Source organism: Hypomesus transpacificus, chromosome 23, assembly GCF_021917145.1.
Source record: "Hypomesus transpacificus isolate Combined female chromosome 23, fHypTra1, whole genome shotgun sequence".
Taxonomy (NCBI): Eukaryota; Metazoa; Chordata; class Actinopteri; order Osmeriformes; family Osmeridae; genus Hypomesus; species Hypomesus transpacificus.
This window is the reverse complement of record NC_061082.1, coordinates 8,149,382-8,173,094: the sequence shown is the minus strand read 5'-3', so window position 1 is coordinate 8,173,094 and position 23,713 is coordinate 8,149,382. Positions and strand designations below refer to the sequence as shown.

At 47.8% G+C, this 23,713-nt stretch overlaps 1 long non-coding RNA gene across 1 annotated transcript in view; it reads left to right on the top strand.

Annotated features, from left to right (window-relative positions):
• Positions 1 to 23,713, top strand: part of LOC124485528 — a 46,619-nt gene that overhangs the window by 3,082 nt on the left and 19,824 nt on the right. Inside the window, exon 2 of the long non-coding RNA XR_006958069.1 lies at positions 17,307 to 17,383. This is a non-coding gene — a long non-coding RNA (uncharacterized LOC124485528). The remainder of the gene's footprint in view (positions 1 to 17,306; positions 17,384 to 23,713) is intronic.

Below are 23,713 nucleotides of genomic sequence, written 5' to 3'. Positions count from 1 at the left end.
TGAAATATGGTGGAATCATTTCTAGGGGCAAAGTGACATACATATAAAGGGAAGTTTTGGCCTGCTAACACGCTATGTGTGTTGCCTGAAGTTCTCTGGATGTGAGTGACAATGTGTTTCCCTGATTATGACAGTCATGTTGGGCTTGAGATTGGGTTACCTCCTCCCACCAAACACAACTTTCAGTGATCTTGAAGCCAATGAAACACTCACCCCAACCCCCGTCAGATGGCTTATCCATTTAGAGGGACGGAACAGACACACTAACTCACAGAAAAACCAAACAAAGGTTAAACATAAATGTAGTCTGGAATGATATCTGTTGCCTTCATGCCCTAAACATATTCAATATCCCTATATGAGTCGATATGTGTCACAAATACGCAGTTTCTGGGACAATTCTGAGTTCTACAGTTCTAAAGCCTTTAGTAGTATACTGTAGATGTGATAGGAGATTAGCATGTCCCTGTCTAAAGTCCAACTTATTGTTCTGCGATTGAAAATAACTAGACTGAAGTCTATTTCACAGTGTGGGGCGTTCTTGGTTGGCATCAGCTCAGTACTATTGGTGTCCACTATGTGGGCATGGTGGAGCAGTGAGAGCAAGTGGACATTAATTAATTATCCCATCAAGTCTGGTCTGGATCCATCTGATCTCTCTTGGCATGGGGTGCTCATTGTTTTTCAATGCGCTCCTTTTGGCAGGTCCGGCTGGGTGTCTGTCTGTCTGTAACCTGGTCTCAACGCTCTGCTGCACACCACTCCGGCTGTGACAGCCGATAGGGCTGCTCCGCCCGCTTGCGTACTGTCACAAGCCCCTAATTAATACTTGATGCGACCCAACAGGCTCAATTTGTCTGGTGGCTTCTTATCGTTGTTGTCTGGGTTGTTTTTCCTCCCAGGCCTTAGCAGTGTTTTAGAACGGTGAATAGAGACCAAAATGTCCGTTCATAGTCTGGACGTGAAAAATGCTACTCGTTAAGAAGAGTTTAATTCCCCCTGTGAACGAGCAAAGTTTCTCCCACTGAAGGAGAAAGTAAGGTTTTCTTGTAAAAGCTCATAACAACTTACAGATATCTATGTGATGTATTCTGACAAACAAACTATGCGAGTTATACAATATCATTTGTTCTGGCATCTCTGGCATTGAAAGTATGAGTCACAGATTAATGATGTATTTTTTGGCAAGAGACTTCCTCTCAAAAAGCTTTGTGTTCCCATTTCTGATTATTGTTCCCCTGGCTGCCAAAGGAGGGGAGTGTCTGTGCGCACATGTGTGTGTGTGCGCGTGTGTGTGTGTGAAGCGGACGTGATGGCATGTGCCTTCTTTCTCCGTTAGAGACCGTCTCAACAAGGCCTCAGTGGGATGAAGAGAAGTAGGGGGAGGGACGAGAGGCCAGAACGCTCCCACAGTTGATTTGGCCATTGTGGGGGAGGAACACTATTCCCATTGATAAGTGAGTGGATGGTGCAACCTCCAGAAGCTTTAGGAAGGGGGGGCTCTTTCAGAGCAACAGGCGACTCCGAGGACGGGGCTGGGAGATGGCTGTTAGGGGCTTTGTGGCGATGGTGGGAACGTTGTCCCTGTTGTACTTATTTGATCCCCCCCCGCTCTCCCCTCGCTCTGCTCGAGGAGCTCCCGGTCTCGTCTCCATAGAACGGACACGACTCCGAGGTCAGTCATGTCTCCATCTGCGACCTGCAGGTGACGTTGAGACGCTTGGTCCGCGGTGGGTCTGTGTCCCGCAGGAAAAGCACCACTTTGTCCGAGTGAAATGCTCTCCTTTTTTTCAAGCCGCAGCAACTGGGAGATAACTCAGTCCTTGCCTTGGGCGTTTCTCACTCCCTGGTGTCCAGTCACCTGCTGCTGAGCCTCCAGCAGGACAAAGCTTAGGTCAGCTCTGGGCATTGTGTCCTATAGGACAAGATAAGTATGTACTTAAAACTTCAGGACTGGCCAGTAATACATAGAGCCGCCATTTCTCCTCCTCTTGACCATTCTATAAAAGTGAAATCCCTCTGTAATAACCCTTTTCTCACTGGTGTGGATGGGAACCATTTGTGGCTGCCTTTGGGCTGTTTAGTCTAATGGGCTCATTAGTGAGGTGACGACTGTCCCTGTGGTTTGTATTGTGTGTGTGTGTGTGTGTTGTTCCCAACACCAGCAGCAAGCAATCAGCCAGCCTCTCTCGTGTCCATCACCCCGTATCTCCTCAGCACATGTGGGCAGAGAACAGAGCCATTGGCTGGGAGTCACACTGCGAGCCTAACGACATTGCACGGCTAAACATGATGAGAAGAGTCGACCTCAGTCAGGTGTTGATAAAAAAGGTGACATAATGGCTACACTCATTTCATAGTAGTGGGATGGTCACATCCAGGAATGGAGACAATTATAAAAATCTATAATGGGTTTTGAATGACAGTCAAACAGATTGAAAACCGCATACGTTGAACCTTTAACAAATGCGTCCGGCATGTATAGTGCGTTTTCCCATGAGTTTGTGTCGCTTTTTCGTGCTGGCAGTCTATCTGTTGTCCCTCCACTTGTTCCTTCCCCACCTTCCCCACCTCATCACTCTGTTGTCTGGGTGACACATCCATGTGGGATTGGGAACGTGCCCCACACCAATCGAAACATTGGAGCATTTTCTTTTCAAGAAGCCTCACCACAGCTGTTAAATTACAGAGCACTTCAAACACAGGTGTTGGTGTGACCTGATTCCTCTCTTTCATGTCGAGTGAAGTGCCGCACAGGCTGCTGTACACTGTCTTTGTAGTTTCCTGTAAGCGTGAATAAGTCTTTGGGATTGTGATATTGATCTTATTATAAAACGTTTCATCAACATAGCCTTCCCCGCTATTTTATGAAGGATCTCTGATGTAGTCAAAGTAGTCCCGCACTGCTAAGTTTCTCCTCTGCTCTCCAGGTCCACCTCCAGGGGCAATCGCCCCACAGCTTATGCGTGAACAGACCCTGGTGTTGAATTGATTGATAGAAAGAGAGAATTGAGCAATAACCCAGAGAGACCCGTTTATATTTCACCACTCTGAGAATGGTGTGTGTAGACAGGCTCACTGTGAAATGGGATATTAATTGGTGCTTGCATTCCATGCGCTTGGATATTGTGAGGTGAGAGAAAGCAGGAATAGCTGTGACATCACTAACAGCAGTAACCAGGCAGAACTACGGACACATTATTTGCTTCAGTTTCCTTATAGGTTGATGTGTGAAGACCGTATATATTCTTCTAGGACCAATGGGTGACATTTGTTTCATGAGAGGGTCCCACTCTTGTTGACTGAGAGTGGAGAACATTCCAAGTTACGATCACCACCATTGTTGTGTTTTTATTATAGCCTCTTAACCGAGTCCTCATTTGTGGTCTCTCTCATAACAACGCTGAGTGGTTCTCTTCTCATTTTAGACATGTATCTGCCTCACCATACTATTGGTGCATAATGGAACAACAGTGAAACGTAGATGTAAATGTTTGCTCTTGAGTTCAACACTGCGAAGAGCCGTGCTTATCAATATTCCGCCCTCCATCTCTTATTCAATTACAGACAGGCGCACTTTGTTTACTGCCCTACCTCTCCGCTCTGGTTAGTTTGGCGCGAGGTTGGTGGTGGTTTCCATGGCGATGGAAGCGGTTCTCTGCGGGGGCAGGAAGGTCCGTCTCAGACTCAGACAGACAGAGAGGAAGTGTGACAGTGATTAATGTCCACGCAGAAACATGGACATTCTATTCTCAGGGCCCCCTGTGTACAGAGCAGACCTCTGGGAGAGACCTTCACAACGTTCTACTACTCCCAGCTTGTCATTGCAAAGGTTTAACACCGTAGCAGGCTAATGCTGTAGCAGGCTAACACTGTGGATGGCTGACACTAACAGTTTAACCCCTGTAGCAGGTTAGCGCCTTCAAAGTTCACAACAAAGCAGGTCAGCGCCGTTGCAGGTTACCTACGAGTCCGTTTCAAACGGACACTTGTTTGCATGGGCGACATCCCTTAAATGTGGACTTTGAACTCCACAGGGTGTTATCCCAAACGTTCCCTGCGTTCCAGCCAAGCCACGCTCTGAGTGGGATGAGAGGGGGGGTGTAAGAAGTGTTCCCAGCCGCCCCCTCTTCACTCGCTGCCTCCGTGAGGACATCAAAGAGGAGGTGGCCTTTTTCAGACGCTGCGAGGGCTATTCATCTAAGCTCAGTCACGTGTTGGAGCTGGTTAGCGTTAGCGAGCAGCAGCCTATTAATGAGAAACCGGTGGCACCGAAGACTGCAGGCGAGTCGTCTGCATGACAGAGATAAGGACTCACCCCCTGTTTCCTGTCCCTCCACACACACTCCCCCAAACACATACATGGTCAGACAGTGGATATCTGGCAGATTGGCTCAAGGAATTGAAATAGTGAAATAATTACTGTCGGCAGTATGTGCCTTGACATAATGTCAATCTGGAGAAAACCATTAATGAGCGCTGCCACACACAGTCACACACACACAAACACACACACACACACAGGTGTACGCAGTCACACACAAAACACACATGACAATATGCCCTAATCCCGTTTGGGTGCAGATGTGTGGGGGGTCTCAAAGCTGTAGAGGTACCTGCTTTCCTTTCATGTTGCCCACCTTGAATTCCAGGTCCATTAACCCTCTTTGAGGATGTGGGCCTTTGCTCAGGTTCTTTCAGACCCCCCTCCCATCCCTCGCTCCCCATTGCCTCTCTTTTATGCCTATAGAAAAGCCCCTCTGTTGGCCTGGTGGTGTGTCTGGTTAAGCCTCTTCCTCAGAGGAGAAAGGCTTCCTTCTTCGGCCGCCCCAACCTAATCTACACCTGGTCACCCCAGCTCCCCCTCCCCTCTCTCCCCACGCTTCGAAATGTTGTTGTATTCGGAAGGAGGGACAAAGCATTCACTATTGCTTGGTTTTCCATTTGAGCTCCGAAGATGTGGGAGCGAAAATTGATCTGATGAACGAGCTCTAGAACACGGGTAGGAGGAGCTTGCCGTTTATCCTCGCCGGCTCGGCTTTTGACCCTGACGTGTGGTGAATACGACCACCGCTATGTTGACGCAAGTTGGTCTTTTTCTCTCTCTCCCCTCTCCACTCTGCTCTCCGCTCTGCTCTTCTCTCCTTGGGGCTCTTCATTTCATCTGCCTCTGACAAGCTAGCATGGTGTCTGGAATACTGTGGATGGGCAACGTGTTGAACCACAGACTGCTCCCTGGGAAGGAAGCACACCAGTCACGCCAGCGTGGAAATCAGCCTGCCACCATGTTGGATGTCTCTGAGTAAACATAGTAGCTCTCAGGCGTCCCCCTGATCACAGTTGAGTGCTGCCTGTCTTGGACAAGGGCCCCATTGAGCAGGACCCTAAAGGGCCCTGTTTGCAGGGCCGCCGGAGGGGGTGAGAGGGGGCATCGGAATTGGGAAGGGAGGGGGGGATGGGGGTGGAGGAGAAAGACAGATGAACTCCTCATTTTAGAACAGTGACATCGCCATATGGTTATCATGACCACTATAGACCCAAGTCTCCAGGTAGAGGCTAAACACAGTTGTGTCATGCTGTGATGTACAGGGAGTTCTTCATAATACTGGATAAAGGCGGACATAACAGGGACTGGGATTGTCTGATGGATGGACGTTCAACGCAAGATCCACACACTTCACTAGACTCAGGAAAGAACCTTCTAGATCCCACATCGCTGTGTGCTGTATTCCATCAAACAAACAGAGGGGGGAAAGCTGTCAGATTTGTTTAAAACCTCTGACCGCATGTGTACATGACGGCGCCAGAATAGACATAGGTGAAGACATGAAGACATCTGGGCTTGTTCAGACAGGCCAGCCCTCTCCTGCGCTCTCCAGCCCACCCTGCTGTGCTTGTGTGGAGGGACTCTGTGGAACTTGGCCCCCGTCTGAACAGCCTCGTCTGGCTGTCTCTATCTTCAGCCTGGATATAAGTCCCGGCTCACGCTGTACCAGATATTCCACGCAGTCTCCTCAGACTAGCAGCACTTCAGTGTGGTTGGACAGTCTCTGTCTTTTGAGGGGGTCTAGATAGATGTACGGCGGCGTGATTCAAAGAGGGTTGGGCGGGTACACACACGCCGCTCTGAGCTAAGCCAGGTCATTGCGATATCCCACGACAGGTGTTTCGTGGGAGTGTGTGCGTGTGTGCTTGAGTGTCTGTTTTTGGGTGCCATCTGCTCTCTCATTTTCAACAAGACTCTGCATTTCAGCTCTGTCATCTCAGCTCTAGTGAGTTACGACGCCCTCAGGGAGAGAGGGGAGCACAGGAGAGGAACACAATCCACCTAAACGTAGTTCAACAACTTTGACGGTGGGAGACATAACAAGCACTTTAGGTTGTGATGACAACAAAGGCTTTGAATGTGGGACTGGGGTCAAACACCTCCACTGTGGTGACCCACTTTAAAATGTTAGTGCTGCTTTACGTGTGTGTGTGGCTGTGTGTGTGTGGTTGTATGTGCGTGCGTGCGTGTGTGTGCATTTGAAACAGGGAAGCAGCCTCTCATCTTCACTCACAGGTCAAACCTTGTCTCTCCAGGAGGGATAAGGTTGTCAGTTGCTCCCTGACATGAATTTGGATCAGTCTTCTGTCCCTTCAAGGTCAAGGTCATAGTCCAAGGATGGACGCACCATTCTAATCCCAGTTCCTTTGGACAGAACACCTCACAGCTCCACCGTCAGCTGTGCAACGGCAACGGCTGGCACGGCAGGGTACAAAGCGACTCACCCGGAACGTTCTACCCCACCTCTGCCCCGCCCCCCACGCACCGCCCACCCACCGCCCACCAAGCTTGGCCACATTGCATCCCAAACACACACACACACCCGCACACACACACGCACACACACCCTCCATCCCGCTGTGCCCCCCTACTGCTTTCGACAGTGTGTTCCTCCGTTGGCGCGGCGCCCGGCCACCCTCAGCATTTTACAAAGCGGCGGTACCAGTGTCAGCCCTCTGCTCTCTGACTTTGCAGGGACGCGCTCCTATTCATTAAGCTCGGGAAGATGACAGGGCCGCCTGTGTGGTGCTGGGAGAGAAATAAACAAGACATAAAACAGAGGCTCGTTAGGGAGAGACAGACTATTTGTGGCCCGGTTATGCTGCGTTCAAGTGTTTTCTCTCCCTCTATTGACAAAGTCAACGGGCAGCCGGCTTATTCTGATGACTCTCATCCAATGGGGCCTCGGTGTTGGAATATACCGTATTTAGGATGTACAGTGCTGTGCAGTTACACTGGCACACTTTTTAACGTCCATGAACTCCCCCCTTTCCTCTCCGCTCCTCTTCCCACTCTGTTCTCGTTTCCCCTCCACTCACTTCTCGGTGACTGCTCTGTCCATCCGCCTTGCTCTCCGGAGAGGTTTGTTGCCACCTGTCTCTGGCTGTGGCCCACTAATGAGCCTGAAGCCTGGCAAGGATCAGTCTGTCTCTGTGTAATCATCCATTTGATCCTTGCCTCAGTTACACATCTATCCTGTCAAGTCTTAATTATGAACCTGAGTCAGACACAGGCCCCCTCTCAATAATATCAGCAGCCCTTTACCATGCCCCCACGCGGCTACTCTGATCAAGGGGCCTGGCCTGGCCTGGTCTGGGCTGGCTTACAGCATCTCCAGCAGACCTGTCTCTCTCACTGTGACAGCAGTCTTTTAATTCAAGCTGTTTTAAGAGCTCGGCAAGAGCTCAAGTTCCTGTGTATGTATGTGTGTCTGTCTGGGTGTCTTTGTGTACCTGTGTGTGTGTGTGTGTGTGTGTGTTTGCTGACAGCCCCAGTAATCTAGTGTCCTTGCTCAACCCCTCAGGGACACAGAGACAGCGAGCTGGCAGAGTCAGGGAGTTTGAGTAAAGCACCTCCATAGGTCTTGGTGTCAGACTCGTTCTTCCTCTTTGGCCCCTCTCTCCTCCTCACCCCTTCTCTTCGCCCAAAGTCCAGGTTAGAAGCCCAGGGCATCAACTGTGGAATTTTAAAGGGGAATTTGGCAGGTGGGAAAAAAGTTAGTTAACTAAGTTGTGAATAGTCACATACATATTAATGTGTGATCATTACGATCCACTCAAATGATTTAAACCTGAGAATTAAAAAAGTCGGTGGATAGAGTATATTTGCCATAGGTGAGTTGTTTTTTTATAGTTAAAGTAAAATTCATGCTGTTTAAGTGTTTGATTATTCTGAATGTTAATAGTGTTATTCTGTAGTGGTCCTCCTTCTCTCGTCCATTTTTGAAGGCGTTGAATTAATCCAGAGCATTAACCACAGTCCTGCCTATTGGGCAACAGAGGCATGTCCATCGCTATGGAGACCCATCTCTGTCTGACGCTAATTACTTATTGGATTGTCACTTTGTTCACTGGCCTTCGTTCAATTTCATAATTTAATTGTTTCGTTAAGTTTATATTAAGTCTTAGTCCTCCAGACAGACAGATAGCAAGAGGAGGAGGAACTGTTAACGATGGCTCTTCTCCTTGAAGTTAAACAGCCTCGTCAGACATTGATTGTATTAAATGGTAGCCGTAGAGCATCAGGGAGAGAGGGCTGGTGGCTGGGTCTCATGTGGCTGCTCTCCTCTTTGATCTTGTGGACTGACAGCCAGAAAGGCAGATAGTCGGAGGGCTTGAATCACGGCCGCGATTGAGGCGCACCGAGCTGTGGGTAATAACCTTTGCTGATACAATCTGAGAAAAGTTCTGTGAAGTGGTGTATTGGAAAACATCAAAACAATGTCAGCCTTAAAACGCTTGACATATTTGTCTACCATCCTGCACCGGTGTAATCAAGCAGTTTCTTAATGTCTATAGGTTGGTATCTGGCAATAAAGACACATTTCAAAAAGACATTGTTATTTTTTTCCTCTCTACCTTTCAAACACACACACGCACACACACACACACACACACACACACATAATCATTCACTAAGATGCAAAGCTGTCCCATGATTTCCCTTCTCATGATGTGCTCTGTTTGAACCTTAATGGATGGCCTCCTTTAGTACGTAGCATATCATTTGAACTTGCCGATTGCTGCATCAGTTCTGAGTTAAATGCAAAGTGCTTTAATTTCAAGAGTTGTTAAGCAAATGTATTGTATGACTGATGAGTCAGTGGCAGTAAACATCAAATTATTCAATCGACCTCCTACAAAGTGAAATTCTGAAATGTCTTTGTTCACATTCCAGGCAGTCAAGTGGCAATAAAGAAAAGCATGCCTAGCTGGTTCTCTCTCTGCCATATTCGCTCCGATCCGAAGTCGGATGATGAATGGTATTGAATTCCAGCCTGTGAAAAGATGAATTGGTTCCCACCCTCTCAGATTGTGTTTGGTCTGATTCACTGGTCGTCTGACTCTCTCTCTCTCTTTCCTTCTCTCTTTCCGTCTCTCCCTCAATGTCCAATCTTCAATCAGAACTCCAGAACCCTCCTCATTGACTTTCCATCCCTCTTTTTCTCCTTTGATATCTGTATTTACCTCGTCCTCTACTCAAACTATCGCTCTCTCTTATTGCCCTTTCATTGTTTGTCCTGTCGGAGTCACACACTGCCTCTCTCTCTCTCTCTCTCGGTGGAATTCTCGCATACTACTTTGTTTTTATTAAACACAGACAGGGTCCTGTCTTCCGAGGCCTCGTCCACCTGGGGGCCAGCCACACCACAGATGAATCACCTGCAGTCTAGATCACTTTACTTCTTCTCCACACCCTCTCTTTCTTCGCTCTCTGTACTGTCTGTAGGTGCTAGAACAGAGAGAGAGCCTCCTAGACCTGAGTGACGAGGCATGTGTGTGGGAGAGGTGCCACAAGCAAGGAGCTAGCCTAGTAGAGGCTGGTTAGCCTACGAGAGGCTGGCCGGGCAGAAAGGGGCCAGCATTTGGCTCTCATTAGCTCTGACACAACTGGGGGTCAAAGGTCGGACCACCTCGTGATTTGATAATCCTCCGTTGGTTAGGCTACGCCTGTGGGGTCGTCTGTCTCTCTCTCTCTGTCCCTCACTCTCTCTCTCTCTCTCTGTTTCTCTCTCTCTCTGTGTGCCTGTGGCTGAGGCTTGGGGGTTGAACTGGTCAGTGCCATGTACTGAATAGGAGTTTGAGGAGTTGCAACATTGGAGTTCGACTTAAGTCACAATGCCAACCTCTTTAGGGACTTGCTTTGAATATTGTCTATATATTTTTGCATGATTCATGTTGCACGTGCTGCAGTTTGTCTCCCCTAAGTAGTTTTCACGTCATGTAGGTAGATGTGGTACTATTATTACTACTATTATTATATTACTAGCGTACTATTTATTGTTATCTGTTATTTAGGAAGTTTTAGTGTTAGGGTTAGTATAGTCGTTTATTTATTGCTATCTGTATATTTAGGAAGTTTAACTTAATCAAGCTCAGCATAGACGTACATTTGTTCCGTGTACTTATGTTATGCCAGGTGCTTGCGTTGTCTTACATTTACATTTACATTTAGTCATTTAGCAGACGCTCTTATCCAGAGCGACTTACAGTAAGTACAGGGACATTCCCCCGAGGCAAGTAGGGTGAAGTGCCTTGCCCAAGGACACAACGTCATTTGGCACGACGGGGAATCAATCCGGCGACCTTCTGATTACTAGCCCGACTCCTTCACCGCTCACCCATCTGACTCCCATTTGACTCTCGTCTTGTCTTAAGAATTTCAGTGCCCTGTATAACCTTGTGTTGTTCTGTGTACCTGACAAATAAAAGACTCAAACTTGAACTTGTGTGGTGGACAACACAAAGCGCTGCCCTCTACTCTCCTCTTTTCTTCTATTTCCTATGACAGGAACCAGGGCCTTATTATGTCCCCAGTTGGCGTCATAATTACAGCAGCTCCCCTCTGCTTCAGTTTACTTTGGTGCTTCGTTTCCGAATCCCAAGGGAGCAGAGCCCAACTCATCATTGTCGTCGTCGTCCCCCATCCTTCGCCTCTCCCCATCTCATCCCTCGTCTCTGTTGTGAACCTGCATTCCTCAGATCTTTGTGCCTGGAATGGCTGGCTGGGGGAGGAATGGCAGGCATGGAGATGGAGATGAGACTGTTACTGTGCAGTGGCCTACACATGTCCCTGTAGCAGAGCGGTGTCTGTCTCCGGTCCGGGGCACGGAGAGCTGGCCCCGGCAGGGCACTTTGGCACGCTGCCTCTGCCTCTGAAGGGTTTTCAACTGTCCCGAAGCTGGAGTTATTTTTGGGGGGATGTCACTGTTGTGATGTGATGCACAGTCAGAGAGAGGGGGGGGAAAGGGGATCTAGATGGAGACATGGAGAAAATGCCAGAGGACATTCAGAGGAGTTTTGGGACTCACTCCACAATGACATGATTCCATCTATTGGAGTCATCCTAGCTTCCATTCCATCAGCAGATGAGGTTTTTTGATGGCACATCATCGGTCAGTAGATAGGCAGACCTGCAGAGACTGTGTGCTCTGGAGGTGAGTGGCCTGGCATGGCAGCTGAAATAGCACGTGAATCAAGCTGCCTGATAACAGTGGCACATATAACCGCAGCCTCCAGCTAGCACACAATCACTCACTGATGTCCACCTCTCCACTACCCCCCCCCTCCACACACACAAACACACACAACACCAGATGAAAACTCAAATTCAACCCATCTACACACACACACACACATAGACACACACACACAGATGTACGTAGAAGAGTCACAAACACACACTACACACACACACCTCTCTATCAGCGACTGTGTGGGCTCTGCTACCGGGCTGTGCTAATCAGAAGCCTCAGGACTGTGTTCAGTGTCTATGGGGAGTCATTTATCCCACAGCAAACACCTGGTCCTAGGTTACACAAATACGCACACACAAACACGCACACAAACATGCACACACACACTCAATCAATGGCAGAGTGTCTCCAGCAGCAGTGGGTGTGATTGCTGTGGAGGGGAACTATCCTTAATGTCACAGCATCTCTGACATGTACAGAGAAGATCACCCCCTCTTGTCTTCTCATTGAATATCAAATTGAGATATCAGCCAAAAGGAAAAAATTACACTGCTGAAAATGATTAGTATTTTCTTAGGTTTTTTATTTAGGTTCTGTTGATGAAGCAATGACAGTGAGTTCAAAGCCTTTCAGACGCTTAAAGTGCTTCGCAAAGCAAGTCTGTTGTCTTTGCCATCCAGGCCTAGTCTGCTGTGAGTATAACAGAGGATTTGTCCTGTCCGTCTGTCGTTCTGTCTGTTTGTCTTTCTGTCTGTCTTTGGCTAGCGCTGGTGCCAACACTGGATGCCGTAATAGCCCTGCCATTTCATTAAGGCAGAGTGCCACTTTAGCCTAGCAACACTCTTGTGGAGACCGAAAACACACACACACACACACTCAGACAGACACACATTCAGCACACGGCATTCTAGTGTCCGCAAGCACAGGCTTGCCTGCAGCTACACAAGAGGGGCTGGAGTGTAGAGCAGAGTTGGAGTCTTCCAGGGTACCGGAAGCCTGCTGTGGGCAGAGGGACCCCATGGGTCCTCCTTCCAGGGGTGTGTGACCATCTCAGACAGGTGGGACAGCACGGCTGTCAGGATCTCTTGATGGGGAGCCAAGGACATATGAAACTTGGCTGGAAACTGTGTTCCCCTGCCAACGCGGGCAACAGAGACATAGGACCTGCTTTTGACACGGAGGAAACCTTCTCTCGTCTGTCTCGGCCCAGACAGAGAACAAAAGGAGGGTGGATGTATGACTTCCCCTGTCTATGTGATACCATGGTTTCAGGTTGTGGAAGCCAGAGCGCTGGGTCTGCCTCGATAAGGTTGACCTTTTTAAAGCTCTTGTCTTCAGGTGGGTTAATTGACATGACTGAGAAAGCAGGCGGGCAGGCCAGCAGGCAGAAAGGAAGGCATGAAGGCAAGCTAGGCAGGCAGGCAAACCCACATACAGACACCTCCTCTCCTACAATACTTTGACCCATTCCCAACAAGCCTTAGCACACAGCACTGACCTCCAGGCAGTTCTGAGGGTGGAGGGTAAAGTTTGAAAACCCTGGTGGCGCAGGCTAACTAGGCCTCTGTTTCTGTCCTCTCCTAATCTTAATTAAGCCCTTGACTGCGTCCGAGCCTCTGCTCTATCAGGCTGGGGGTCTTTGAGAGTGTTCACTGCTGAGCTGTTGGGCTCTGAAGAGTCCCAGTGCTGTGTACTGCAGGCTGATTGATAATAGTCTGAATGAGAAGGGAAGAACAGGTCAAACTCTCGCTGACACGGCTCTTCTCTCTGTTTGTTTATCAGTTGTTCTTCTGTTCCAATGTTTGCTCCCTTCAGGTGGGGTTTATACGAAACACACACAAACAGTCGCACACACACACACACAGACACACACACACAGAGACAGACACATTGTGGACAGTGTGTTAGCGTGCATGGCAGAGTGGCACCGCACGTCCTTGAGGGGAAAGAGAAATGTCTCTAATTAACACCAGAGTGGAGCCTCTGGTGAGACTCACATTTACACCATTTATTTTCACACACTGGGATTTTAATTGGGAATTTAAGTGGAATCCCAAAACAATAACTTCCACTTCCACCTCTTCTGTGTCCTGCTGTGTATGTTGCTGGATCTAACGAGTCTATTGTTTGAGACTAGGGATGAGAATAATTAATCGACGATCGATTATCGATCGTTAAGAATTTAGTCGATAACATTATTTGTTCATCGATAAAACTAATGCGTGTTCTGTTGCGTTGTGTGAGTCTTGAAGTATTGCAATGGATTTCGCTATGTGGCAGCAATTAAACATTTTACCAAATGAAGCCAATGTTTGGAAAAAAACGCCACAGGCCTACTCAATTACCGGCGAGTTCCATGTAGCTATTTCAAAAGTAAATATGAAGAGGTCACGGCGAAGTGTAGCGTGAGACCATATTGACTAAAAAATTACTTTGTTCACTGCCAACACTGCAAAGCTGAGTATAAATACAACTCCTCCACGACTCAAATGATGTACCACTTGAAGAAAGTACATCCGACCCTGGTTAGTGGCGGTGCATCCTGCTCTTAGTCTTGGTGCTAGCACGGAGGAGCTGCGATGCACAACGAGCAGAGAAAATTACCCAACGGATCTGTAAGTCCATCGAGATGGATATGCTACCCTTAAGTATTGTTGAGGGCGAAGGTTTTTATGAAGCTTTGTTAATTAGCCGGAAAAAAACGAGGGTCAGTTGAGTTTGAACACAGGCTTCTAGCTGTCGGCTCCGCTTCTAGGAGTTACAGAAATAGTTGTTTTTGTTGAAATACCTAGTAAGGGGTCCCATTATCGTCCACCTAGTAGTGATGGGAAGTTCGGTTCTTTTTACTGATTCGGTTCTTTGAATCTCGTTCAGTAAAATGAACGAATCTTTTTTCGAGTCATTTGTTCATTTCAGGGGGGGGGGGGGGGGGGGGGGGGTTGGGGGCTATACGTCCACTGCAAAGGACGTATAGCCCCTATACGTCCACTGTAGGTTAGTGCATGACATGTGCACCAGCAAATACTATTTAAAAATAAATTCCTGCATTAAAATAATGTATCATGAGTTTGTATGATTTGGTCATGTATTATCACACTAGCATTTAATTATCACGTCAAACAATTACACTGCACTAAACTGTAAGTGTAAATGTAAAGTGAAAATAACAAAACCAGTCAGTATGATGACTTGAGCGAATATCATTCATTCACGTCTTACTAAAACAGCGGCCACGCGAAAGGGAATAAGGAAACTGTTTCCTCTACTAAAAAATTCAATGCGGGTCACGTGAAAAAAGGATCCAAAGACTCGTAGAAAGACCGAGTCGGGGAAGGAACTAATCATTCGTTTCCTCTAGCTACAGAGCCTATGCAGGTCACGTGAAAAATGATCCAAAGACTCGTAGAAAGACCGAGTCGGGAAAGGAACGAATCGTTTGTTTCCTCTTGCTACAGCCTATACAGGTCACGTGAAAAATGATCCAAAGACTCGTAGAAAGACCGAGTCGGGAAAGGAACGAATCGTTCGTTTCCTCTAGCTACAGAGCCTATGCAGGTCACGTGAAAAATGATCCAAAGACTCGTAGAAAGACCGAGTCGGGAAATGAACGAATCACTCGTTGAGAGGACTCGTTACTCCCGAGTCCTTATAAGGATTCGTTCAAAATGAACGAATCGTTCACGAACGACACATCACTACCACCTAGTTCTCGACGCTCGTTAGCAATGTTACCAAAATGTCGTTATAATACAAATTAAAAACGTTAGGCCTATGTCAGAGCATTATACTTTAATATATAGATACACACCTATATTATAACATTCCTGTATTGAAATCCAATCCGGATATGCCTAGAAATGTTACTTTCCTGATTTTAGCAGTTAGCCAGGGGATCCCATTATCGTCCACCCAACCACTTTCAATGGAGAATAGTCAGTTTGACGCTGCGGAAGGCAGATGCTACACATACGGTTTGAGAGCGTATTTACATACTCAAATCTCGAAGTAAGAAGCTGTAATTCGGTGTGCAGCAATATAAGATGTGTACATATCGATGAGTTACTTTCTTTCGTTGCTGCTGCATATCTTCTTTAAGAAATTAACGGAAGAAACGGTTGTGGACGATAATGGGGCCCCGAAGTAACGTTGGAGATTTAGTGGACGATAATAGGGCCCTTTACACCACAGATCTCAATGCGGAAACACGTTGTTTTTTCTATTTTCACTGCATTTTAATATAGCCTATAAATTGTGAATTTTAATATAAAAATGTTAATGATTAATCGAAAATCGATCGTTAATTCTCCCGACGATCGATTAAGACAATTTAGTCGAATGCCCATCCCTATTTGAGACTGACCAAAGATCCGGATCATAAATGTTTGTCAAATATGTAATGTCCGCTGATACGCATTTGTAATATTTCCTGGTGTGCTAGACATTGTGGTTGTCCATTTCATTTCAATTCATTCAAAAGTGTATTCGTCCTTCTACTGTAGACATGAAGTGGATTTTTGCCAATGTCTCTAAACGGACCTCCAGTTGCAGAGGCAGAGAGCGAGAGACAGAGAGCGAGAGACGGGAAGAGATGGAGAGTGAAATAGAGAACTTGTGAAAGGAGCCAGACACAGCCCACGTTTAAACTAGTTTGTCCTGCTGTTTAAAGAGCTTTCTCCTCACGTTTACCACGGTGGAAGGTGAAAGTTAGACAAAGCTTTTCCCCCCACAACAACACAGCAGAATGTGGCTGCTTTTGTTGAAGCCTAACCTTCTGCTGTGTTATATTACCCTTAGATTCAGAGCTGGTAATCCTCTTACGAGTATTTCTCCACCTGATTTGTCTACTTGATGTGCCTCAGCACTGTGTAAGATATCTGGGGCTTGAGGCTGCTGTTACCCTGTAACCTTAGTGTCCCTGCATTTATTTCACAAAAGCTCTGACATCTACAGTGCCTAGGTTCTGGCTGTAATGACATAGCACTGTGTTTGTGCGTTATTTGTGTGTTAAAACGTACACAACACTAACCAGTATGTACATTTTGGAGTGACTTAGTATGATGTGCTGAGGATTTTCTGTATCTGAAATGGAACAGAGTCTGAAGCAGAAGCCAGACTTTTATAGTCCCAATGTTCTCTTTTCTTGTCCTTTTTTTGCTCCCTTTTTTTACTCTAAGAGAAAGTGAAGGATGTAAGAGGAATCATGTTAGTTGACACCACAGGGAGGCACAATGGCTGAGCCTCAAACAGAGGTTGCCGTAGAAACGAAAGAAGACTATTTTGTTCCAATTTGCTGTGTGCGGTGCTCGGATCGAATTGGCTAAATCCCCCCAAAATGCTATCAAGAATATCCAACACTGACTTGTGTTTGATTAAACGTTGCCAGTGCATTGATTGAAAAGAATGTCTCCGCAAATGAGATTGGATCGATTCCCTTCATTTTACCATTGTTCACAGCATCTGTAAGTTCTGTTTTGTCTACCACTTCTGAAGACGTGAACGGTAATGAAGGTGTTGTTATTGGAGACGTAAGGGGGCCGTGGGCAGTGGATGGAGTGAAATGTAGTTGGGGTGCCGCCTCCCCTCTCCCCCTCCAGCCTGTGAAACGTCTGTTTAAATGCCATTCCCGGCCCGCCCTCTTGCCCTCATTGAGAAGTTGGCGGTTTGTTTACGAGAGTGCGGGCTGCTCTTTGTGGCACTCCACGCTACTTATGGGAAGGAGGCAGAGAGCTATTGAAAGACTAACCCCTCCACCCCCCCCCCCCACCCCTCTTTTTTCGTCCTCAGAAAAGGTTTCAAAGGAGAGACATCCCTCTCCACCCCATCTGTACCCAGCAGGACTGTGTGCCAGTGATGCCTAGCTGGTGAGTACAATCCCCTGGCTCCAACTATACTTTTACACAGTGCCTTCTGTTCTTACTGATATGAGGCAGTAAATCAGGTTCATATCTGATTTATGCTCACTCTCTCGCCAACCAGGAATGCACTTGACTTTTCATTGCCTCTCCGTCTTTTAACCTCTCGGAACCTAACTTTTAAATGTGCACTTGTAGAGGTTTTCTGGACCTCATTGCTCATTGAAGAGTTGTAGTGTGATGTTGCCTGTCCATGAATTGGTTTCCTACTGCTGTGCCCTCCCCACTTCCTCCAGGTCCTCCACTGCTCACATATTTCAGCTTAGTGGAGTCCAAAGGAAGGATGCTGAGAGCTAGTCCCCATCCCCTCTTTTCTCTTCCGCCCTCCATCACTCATCTCTCTCGCTCGCTCGCTCTCTCTCTCTCTCTCTCTCTCTCTCTCTCTCTCTCTCTCTCTCTCTCTCTCTCTCTCTCTCTCTCTCTCTCTCTCTCTCTCTCTCTCTTTCTCTCTCTCTCTCTCTCTCGTACCCTCCCCCTCTTCTCTTTACCCCTGTGGTGAAGGGGTGTAGCCTTTTATGTGAAATCCCTTTATTCTGACTCTGGGGAAGAGGGGAGGGAGGGAGGGAGGGAGGGAGGGAAGGAGGGAGGGAAGGAGGGAGGGAGGGAAGGAGGGAGGGAAGGAGGGAGGGAAGGAGGGAGGCCTTTATCCTACAGGGCAACACAGGAGATCATCTACCCACAGCTTTTCTCCTTCTACAAAGAGAAATCCCAATGTCTCAGTCGACAGTAGTCCGCTGGAGACCTAACTAAGTTTAATTGGCTCTACATGTGCAAATCAGAGCTCTGTGTTTCAAACCAGGCAGGTCTGCCTCGTCTCTGCTCGTTCAGTTATATGAGCTTTATGTAACACCTACAGTAGAGAGCCGGAAGTATTATGAGAGAGAGAGAGATAGATCTAAAGCAAGCCAGTAACGGAGATGGCTGTCTCTAAAGGGTTCGAGATGGAGTGTTTCTGGGTGAGGGTGGGGGCTGGAAGTGTACCCTGTGAGAAAAAGAGCGGAGCTTGTCAAGATAGTTTTGACACTAACTTCCAAACTTCTAAATCTAGTTTTCTAGAAACAGAACCAAGCCAACTTTGGAACCCCCCTTTCCCAGCTGGCATATGTTGCCTAGATGAGTATATTATTCAACTAATAACAGTGCTGGCATGCTGGCTGCCACTTGCTCCTACTACTAATTGTAATTCCTCTGCATGGCATTGCCTCAGCCTCTCTCAGCCTGGTTGGGCTTGTGGCCCAAATATTCCTCCTCATGTGTGTCACTGGACCAGAGTGGAGAAGCTTCTCTCCGTTTGTGTCAGCTTTGTCCCAGGTTTGGGGGGGGGGGGGGGGATCAGGAAGCCCGGGAGAGGCGGCCATGTTTTCATGTTTCCCCCTCCTCTTCCTCGCTGTTGTTTGCTGATATTTGGTTCAGGATGACAACACGCCTAAAGAAAACAAGCTCCTTTTCAAGTCTGAGTAGATTCATAGATAAAGAGAGAGAGAAAGGAAGAGAGAAAGGAAGCAAGAGAGAGAGACAGTGAACAACGGCAAGATACAGGGAGAGAGAGAGAGATACAGGAAAAGAGAGAGAGAGACCCAGAATGGGGCTCATCCGTGGGGCTTCTTCTTTAACACTCTTGGTCCGCTGAATTAAAGGCAGGTCATTATCCCTGGCAAATTACCACAGCGCCTTTGTGGTCCAGCCATGGTACATTAGTGTGGCTTAAAACATGGCCGAGCCCTGCCCATTCACCATACAAAGAGAGGGGGCCGCTGGCAGAGCCACGGCCAGCCTCACAGAGGAGCATTCTCTCCACACAGGAGATGGGGGGGGGGGGGGTGAGCAGACCTCATCTCAGGGCCACCATGACATAGTTCCATCGACCATCTCCTCAACATGTAGGGAAGATGTCTTTGGCCTTCAGCAGCGACTGCACAGCTATAATCGTTGTATTTTCATACTGTGATGTCAGTGGGAGTGTACTTAGAGAGGGATGTCTTGACGGCATGTGTCACCGATGGTTTTCACAGCTTCCATAGGTCATACGTGACTGGTCAAGGTTGAGCTTGTGTATTTCCTGTGATGCTTTTGAGAGGTGGTTCTCAGGCTTGTACAGGCGATTGTTTCTCTACACCCCCCCCTCCTTCCCCCAGTACTCCAAGTATTTTACAAGATGCTTGGTTGTCGACAAAATTGAACGTCTCTTTCAATTATTGACTAACTCCAAAAGTCCATCGTCTGCACTGGCCCTCGCATTTCAGGTTTGAGTGTTGCCAGTAGTGCACTATCTATGGACAGGCATAAAGGGTGCTGCAGGTGAAACATGAACTTATCAAAAGACTTCACAAACCTGTCTTGTTAGGCTGTGCAGAGCCTGTACAACTGTCCACCACATCACATCAACTAAAGTTGTTAGTGCCGAGCCAAAACCACACCTTGGAAACAGGTCGACCAGAGCAGCCGTCACATGACGAATCTTAGTCAGGCGGAAGGTTTCATAGCTCTCTGGCACCGCCACAAACTTGATGAGCTGGGTCTCACAGCATAAATAGATGAGAGGCTTTTGTCCAGGGGGCCACGGTGGGGACCAGCAAGCCCGTAAATCCTGCTCCGATCCCAGGGTCATTAAGCTGTGTGCTCGGGGCCCTTGGGTCCTCTATCAGCTTCTCTGGATCACAGAACACTGCAGTGGCTAACTGGCTGATGATTAGCTGGTTACTGAATTATTACTGATTACTGGCTCGATAGAAGGGAGGCTACAGTTTGAAAACATATATAAATCTGCGCTCAACTTCTCGAATCTCCCTTTGGTCCAGTTATTCGCGTGTGCTTTCTTCATACTTTAGATAGCTTTAGATGGCTTATAGCCGTGTTTTGGGGTGTTTTTTGTTTAAAGCACACTCGTGGAGAAAGAAACCCCTCATTTATGTCTAAGCGGTTGTTTTGTAGTGTGTATGCACGTGTGCATGAGACCTGGAAAGACCTGGAAACGATCCTCCTAATTTTGAAGAGTTCTGTATACAAGTTTCTAAGACTGTTTGGTAATCTGACAAACACTGTGTCATCCACCATACCCATGCAAGTAAACAATCTCCAATCTCTTGCTATAAACAATACTGATTGGTCAAACGGCCTGCCAGGAGGAAGGTGATTGGCTTTTGAGAGAACTGTGTTTTGAAAAAAGATGGTGATCTATGTTTTCTATTGGGAACCCCACATGATATTGCATTCGTTCTAATGGCATTCCAGACCTCTCAGTGATATATGCCAATCCAGCTTCTCATTACCCAACACAATAGAGCTGGCACTTTCTAAAGTGATGGGGTTTCATGTCAATGTCTAATCACAACTTGCCCTCTGGCCCACTGTGACTGGCTCACTGTTGTGCCATGTGAACCATGACATGTTTTTCCCTTTACCACAAACTGCCATCGAATACTCAAAGACATTATCAATCATCAGACATCAAATATTGTCTGCCAGACAGTATAAGACTGACCAAACATCACTGTGCCCTGAGAGCTTGTCGACATCCTGTTCTCTCTGGATTGTGAGGAACTAAGTTTGAGCACATTGGACATGTTGTCAATCAATGTTCTAACCCCGCGTCAGAGCTTAATCATTCAGAAGGGATTAGAGGGCCGTTGGTTGTTTTTCCTAATTATAGACCTGCCCCCTCCTGTCTCAAGACTCTCCTGTAGGGACAGCTGGACTATAGCCAGCCTCTCTCTCTCTCTCTCTCTCTCTCGCTGTCTCTCATTTCTTCTCGTTGTCTCTCTCACCTTAAGCCCCCCCCCCCACTCTTCATTCTTCTGCAGTCACAGGGGGCAGGGAACAAAGTATTTTCATTAGAGTTAAGTAACCCCAATGAAGACACATCAATATAAATCACTCCTTTTATCAAGATTGGAGAAGGGCAAAAAGCAATGGGATTCTTGCTTTCTTTTTCCCCTTCAAATACAATGAGTCATTTACATTCTCTCACTCTTTGAGAGAACAATAGGGCTTGATTAACACTTTCTGAGTACCCACTAACATATCTTTCTGTCACGGACAGTATTACATTATATGATAGGTCTATATAAAAACATGAAATCCTTTGCCTTTATTGAATATATATTAGTTGAAAGCAGTCTAATCAAAAGAATAAATGAATAGTCTGCACACCATGAAAGAGAATAACAAGGAAATTGCCAATCATCACTGGAGTATCTTGTGGAAAACCCGAACCCAGAGACACTTCCCCTATATCAGGTGGCCATGATATGTATTTTTGATGCTGTTGTTGCCATAGCACTCTACTCACCCCTGTGAAGATGGAAACTTGAAAAGCCAGGTGTGGGTCTTTTAAAGATGTAGAGAGTGGATCTGAGTGCTCAGTCCCGTCTCCTCCTGCCTCTCCCCCTCTGCTGTCGTCTCCTCCTGCCTCTCCCCCTCTGCTGTCGTCTCCTCCTGCCTCTCCCCCTCTGCTGTCGTCTCCTCCTGCCTGTCCCCCTCTGCTGTCGTCTCCTCCTGCCTCTCCCCCTCTCCTGTCGTCTCCTCCTGCCTCTCCCCCTCTCCTGTCGTCTCCTCCTGCCTCTCCCCCTCTGCTGTCGTCTCCTCCTGCCTCTCCCCCTCTGCTGTCGTCTCCTCCTGCCTCTCCCCCTCTGCTGTCGTCTCCTCCTGCCTCTCCCCCTCTCCTGTCGTCTCCTCCTGCCTCTCCCCCTCTCCTGTCGTCTCCTCCTGCCTCTCCCCCTCTCCTGTCGTCTCCTCCTGCCTCTCCCCCTCTGCTGTCGTCTCCTCCTGCCTCTCCCCCTCTGCTGTCGTCTCCTCCTGCCTCTCCCCCTCTGCTGTCGTCTCCTCCTGCCTCTCCCCCTCTGCTGTCGTCTCCTCCTGCCTCTCCCCCTCTCCTGTCGTCTCCTCCTGCGTCTCCCCCTCTGCTGTCGTCTCCTCCTGCCTGTCCCCCTCTGCTGTCGTCTCCTCCTGCCTCTCCCCCTCTGCTGTCGTCTCCTCCTGCCTCTCCCCCTCTGCTGTCGTCTCCTCCTGCCTCTCCCCCTCTGCTGTCGTCTCCTCCTGCCTCTCCCCCTCTGCTGTCGTCTCCTCCTGCCTCTTCCCCTCTGCTGTCGTCTCCTCCTGCCTCTCCCCCTCTCCTGTCGTCTCCTCCTGCCTCTCCCCCTCTGCTGTCGTCTCCTCCTGCCTCTCCCCCTCTGCTGTCGTCTCCTCCTGCCTCTCCCCCTCTCCTGTCGTCTCCTCCTGCCTCTCCCCCTCTCCTGTCGTCTCCTCCTGCCTCTCCCCCTCTGCTGTCGTCTCCTCCTGCTTCTCCCCCTCTGCTGTCGTCTCCTCCTGCCTCTCCCCCTCTGCTGTCGTCTCCTCCTGCCTCTCCCCCTCTGCTGTCGTCTCCTCCTGCCTCTCCCCCTCTGCTGTCGTCTCCTCCTGCCTCTCCCCCTCTGCTGTCGTCTCCTCCTGCCTCTCCCCCTCTCCTGTCGTCCTTGGTTGCTCACAGATGTCTTCAGGGGAACTTCTTTTTTACTCCAGCAACAGACTTTGCCCGCATGCTTTGTGCAGGGTCTGAATTTTGTAACACAGTGAATCAAGCTTCAAGGGACCCATGTCATAATTCAGTCCATTTGATCGAAATGTCACTTCTCGCCTTTCCAAAATGAGACTATTAGATGTTTCTCTCTTCTAATCAAAATTACATAACATGAAAATGATGTGGAACTATGTAAGTGTTCACTTGGTGACAAATTATTTAAGCAATGGAGCACAAATAGTGCTTTGGAATTTGGGTGTGGTACCAGACAATTTTATAAACGATTGCCGAACCATTGTTCTGAGGGGGTTGAATACAGTACATAGCCTTATATTAAGATAGTTGTAGTATGTCATGTTTCAGTTTTTTTCATCACCCTTCAAAATCATTACACATTTCTTCATGAGCACAGAACTTTATGCAGATCTCTCCTTCAGTGAGCTTAACTCATTTGAACTAATGCCTGTAAGCTTTGGGTCAGAGCTGAGGAGATTCCACCTGTGTTTTTAGACGAGCCTTCTGCTCCTTTATGTCTGCCAGTGTGGACGTCCGCTGGGCCATCTGTCAACGAGTTTCGTACTAGATGGGCTCGTCTCAAAAAAACACAAAATGCCTAGGTATTATGTTTAACTGGCCATACAATGGCTTCCCTCAGCCTTGGAAAGGGATGCGGATGAAGCTACAGTATAATGTAGCCAGTCTAATCTTTAGTCATCCAGGGACCGTGTTCATCTTCAGTTGATACATCTTCTGGCGCAGGGAATGATCTGTAGCATAACTATTGT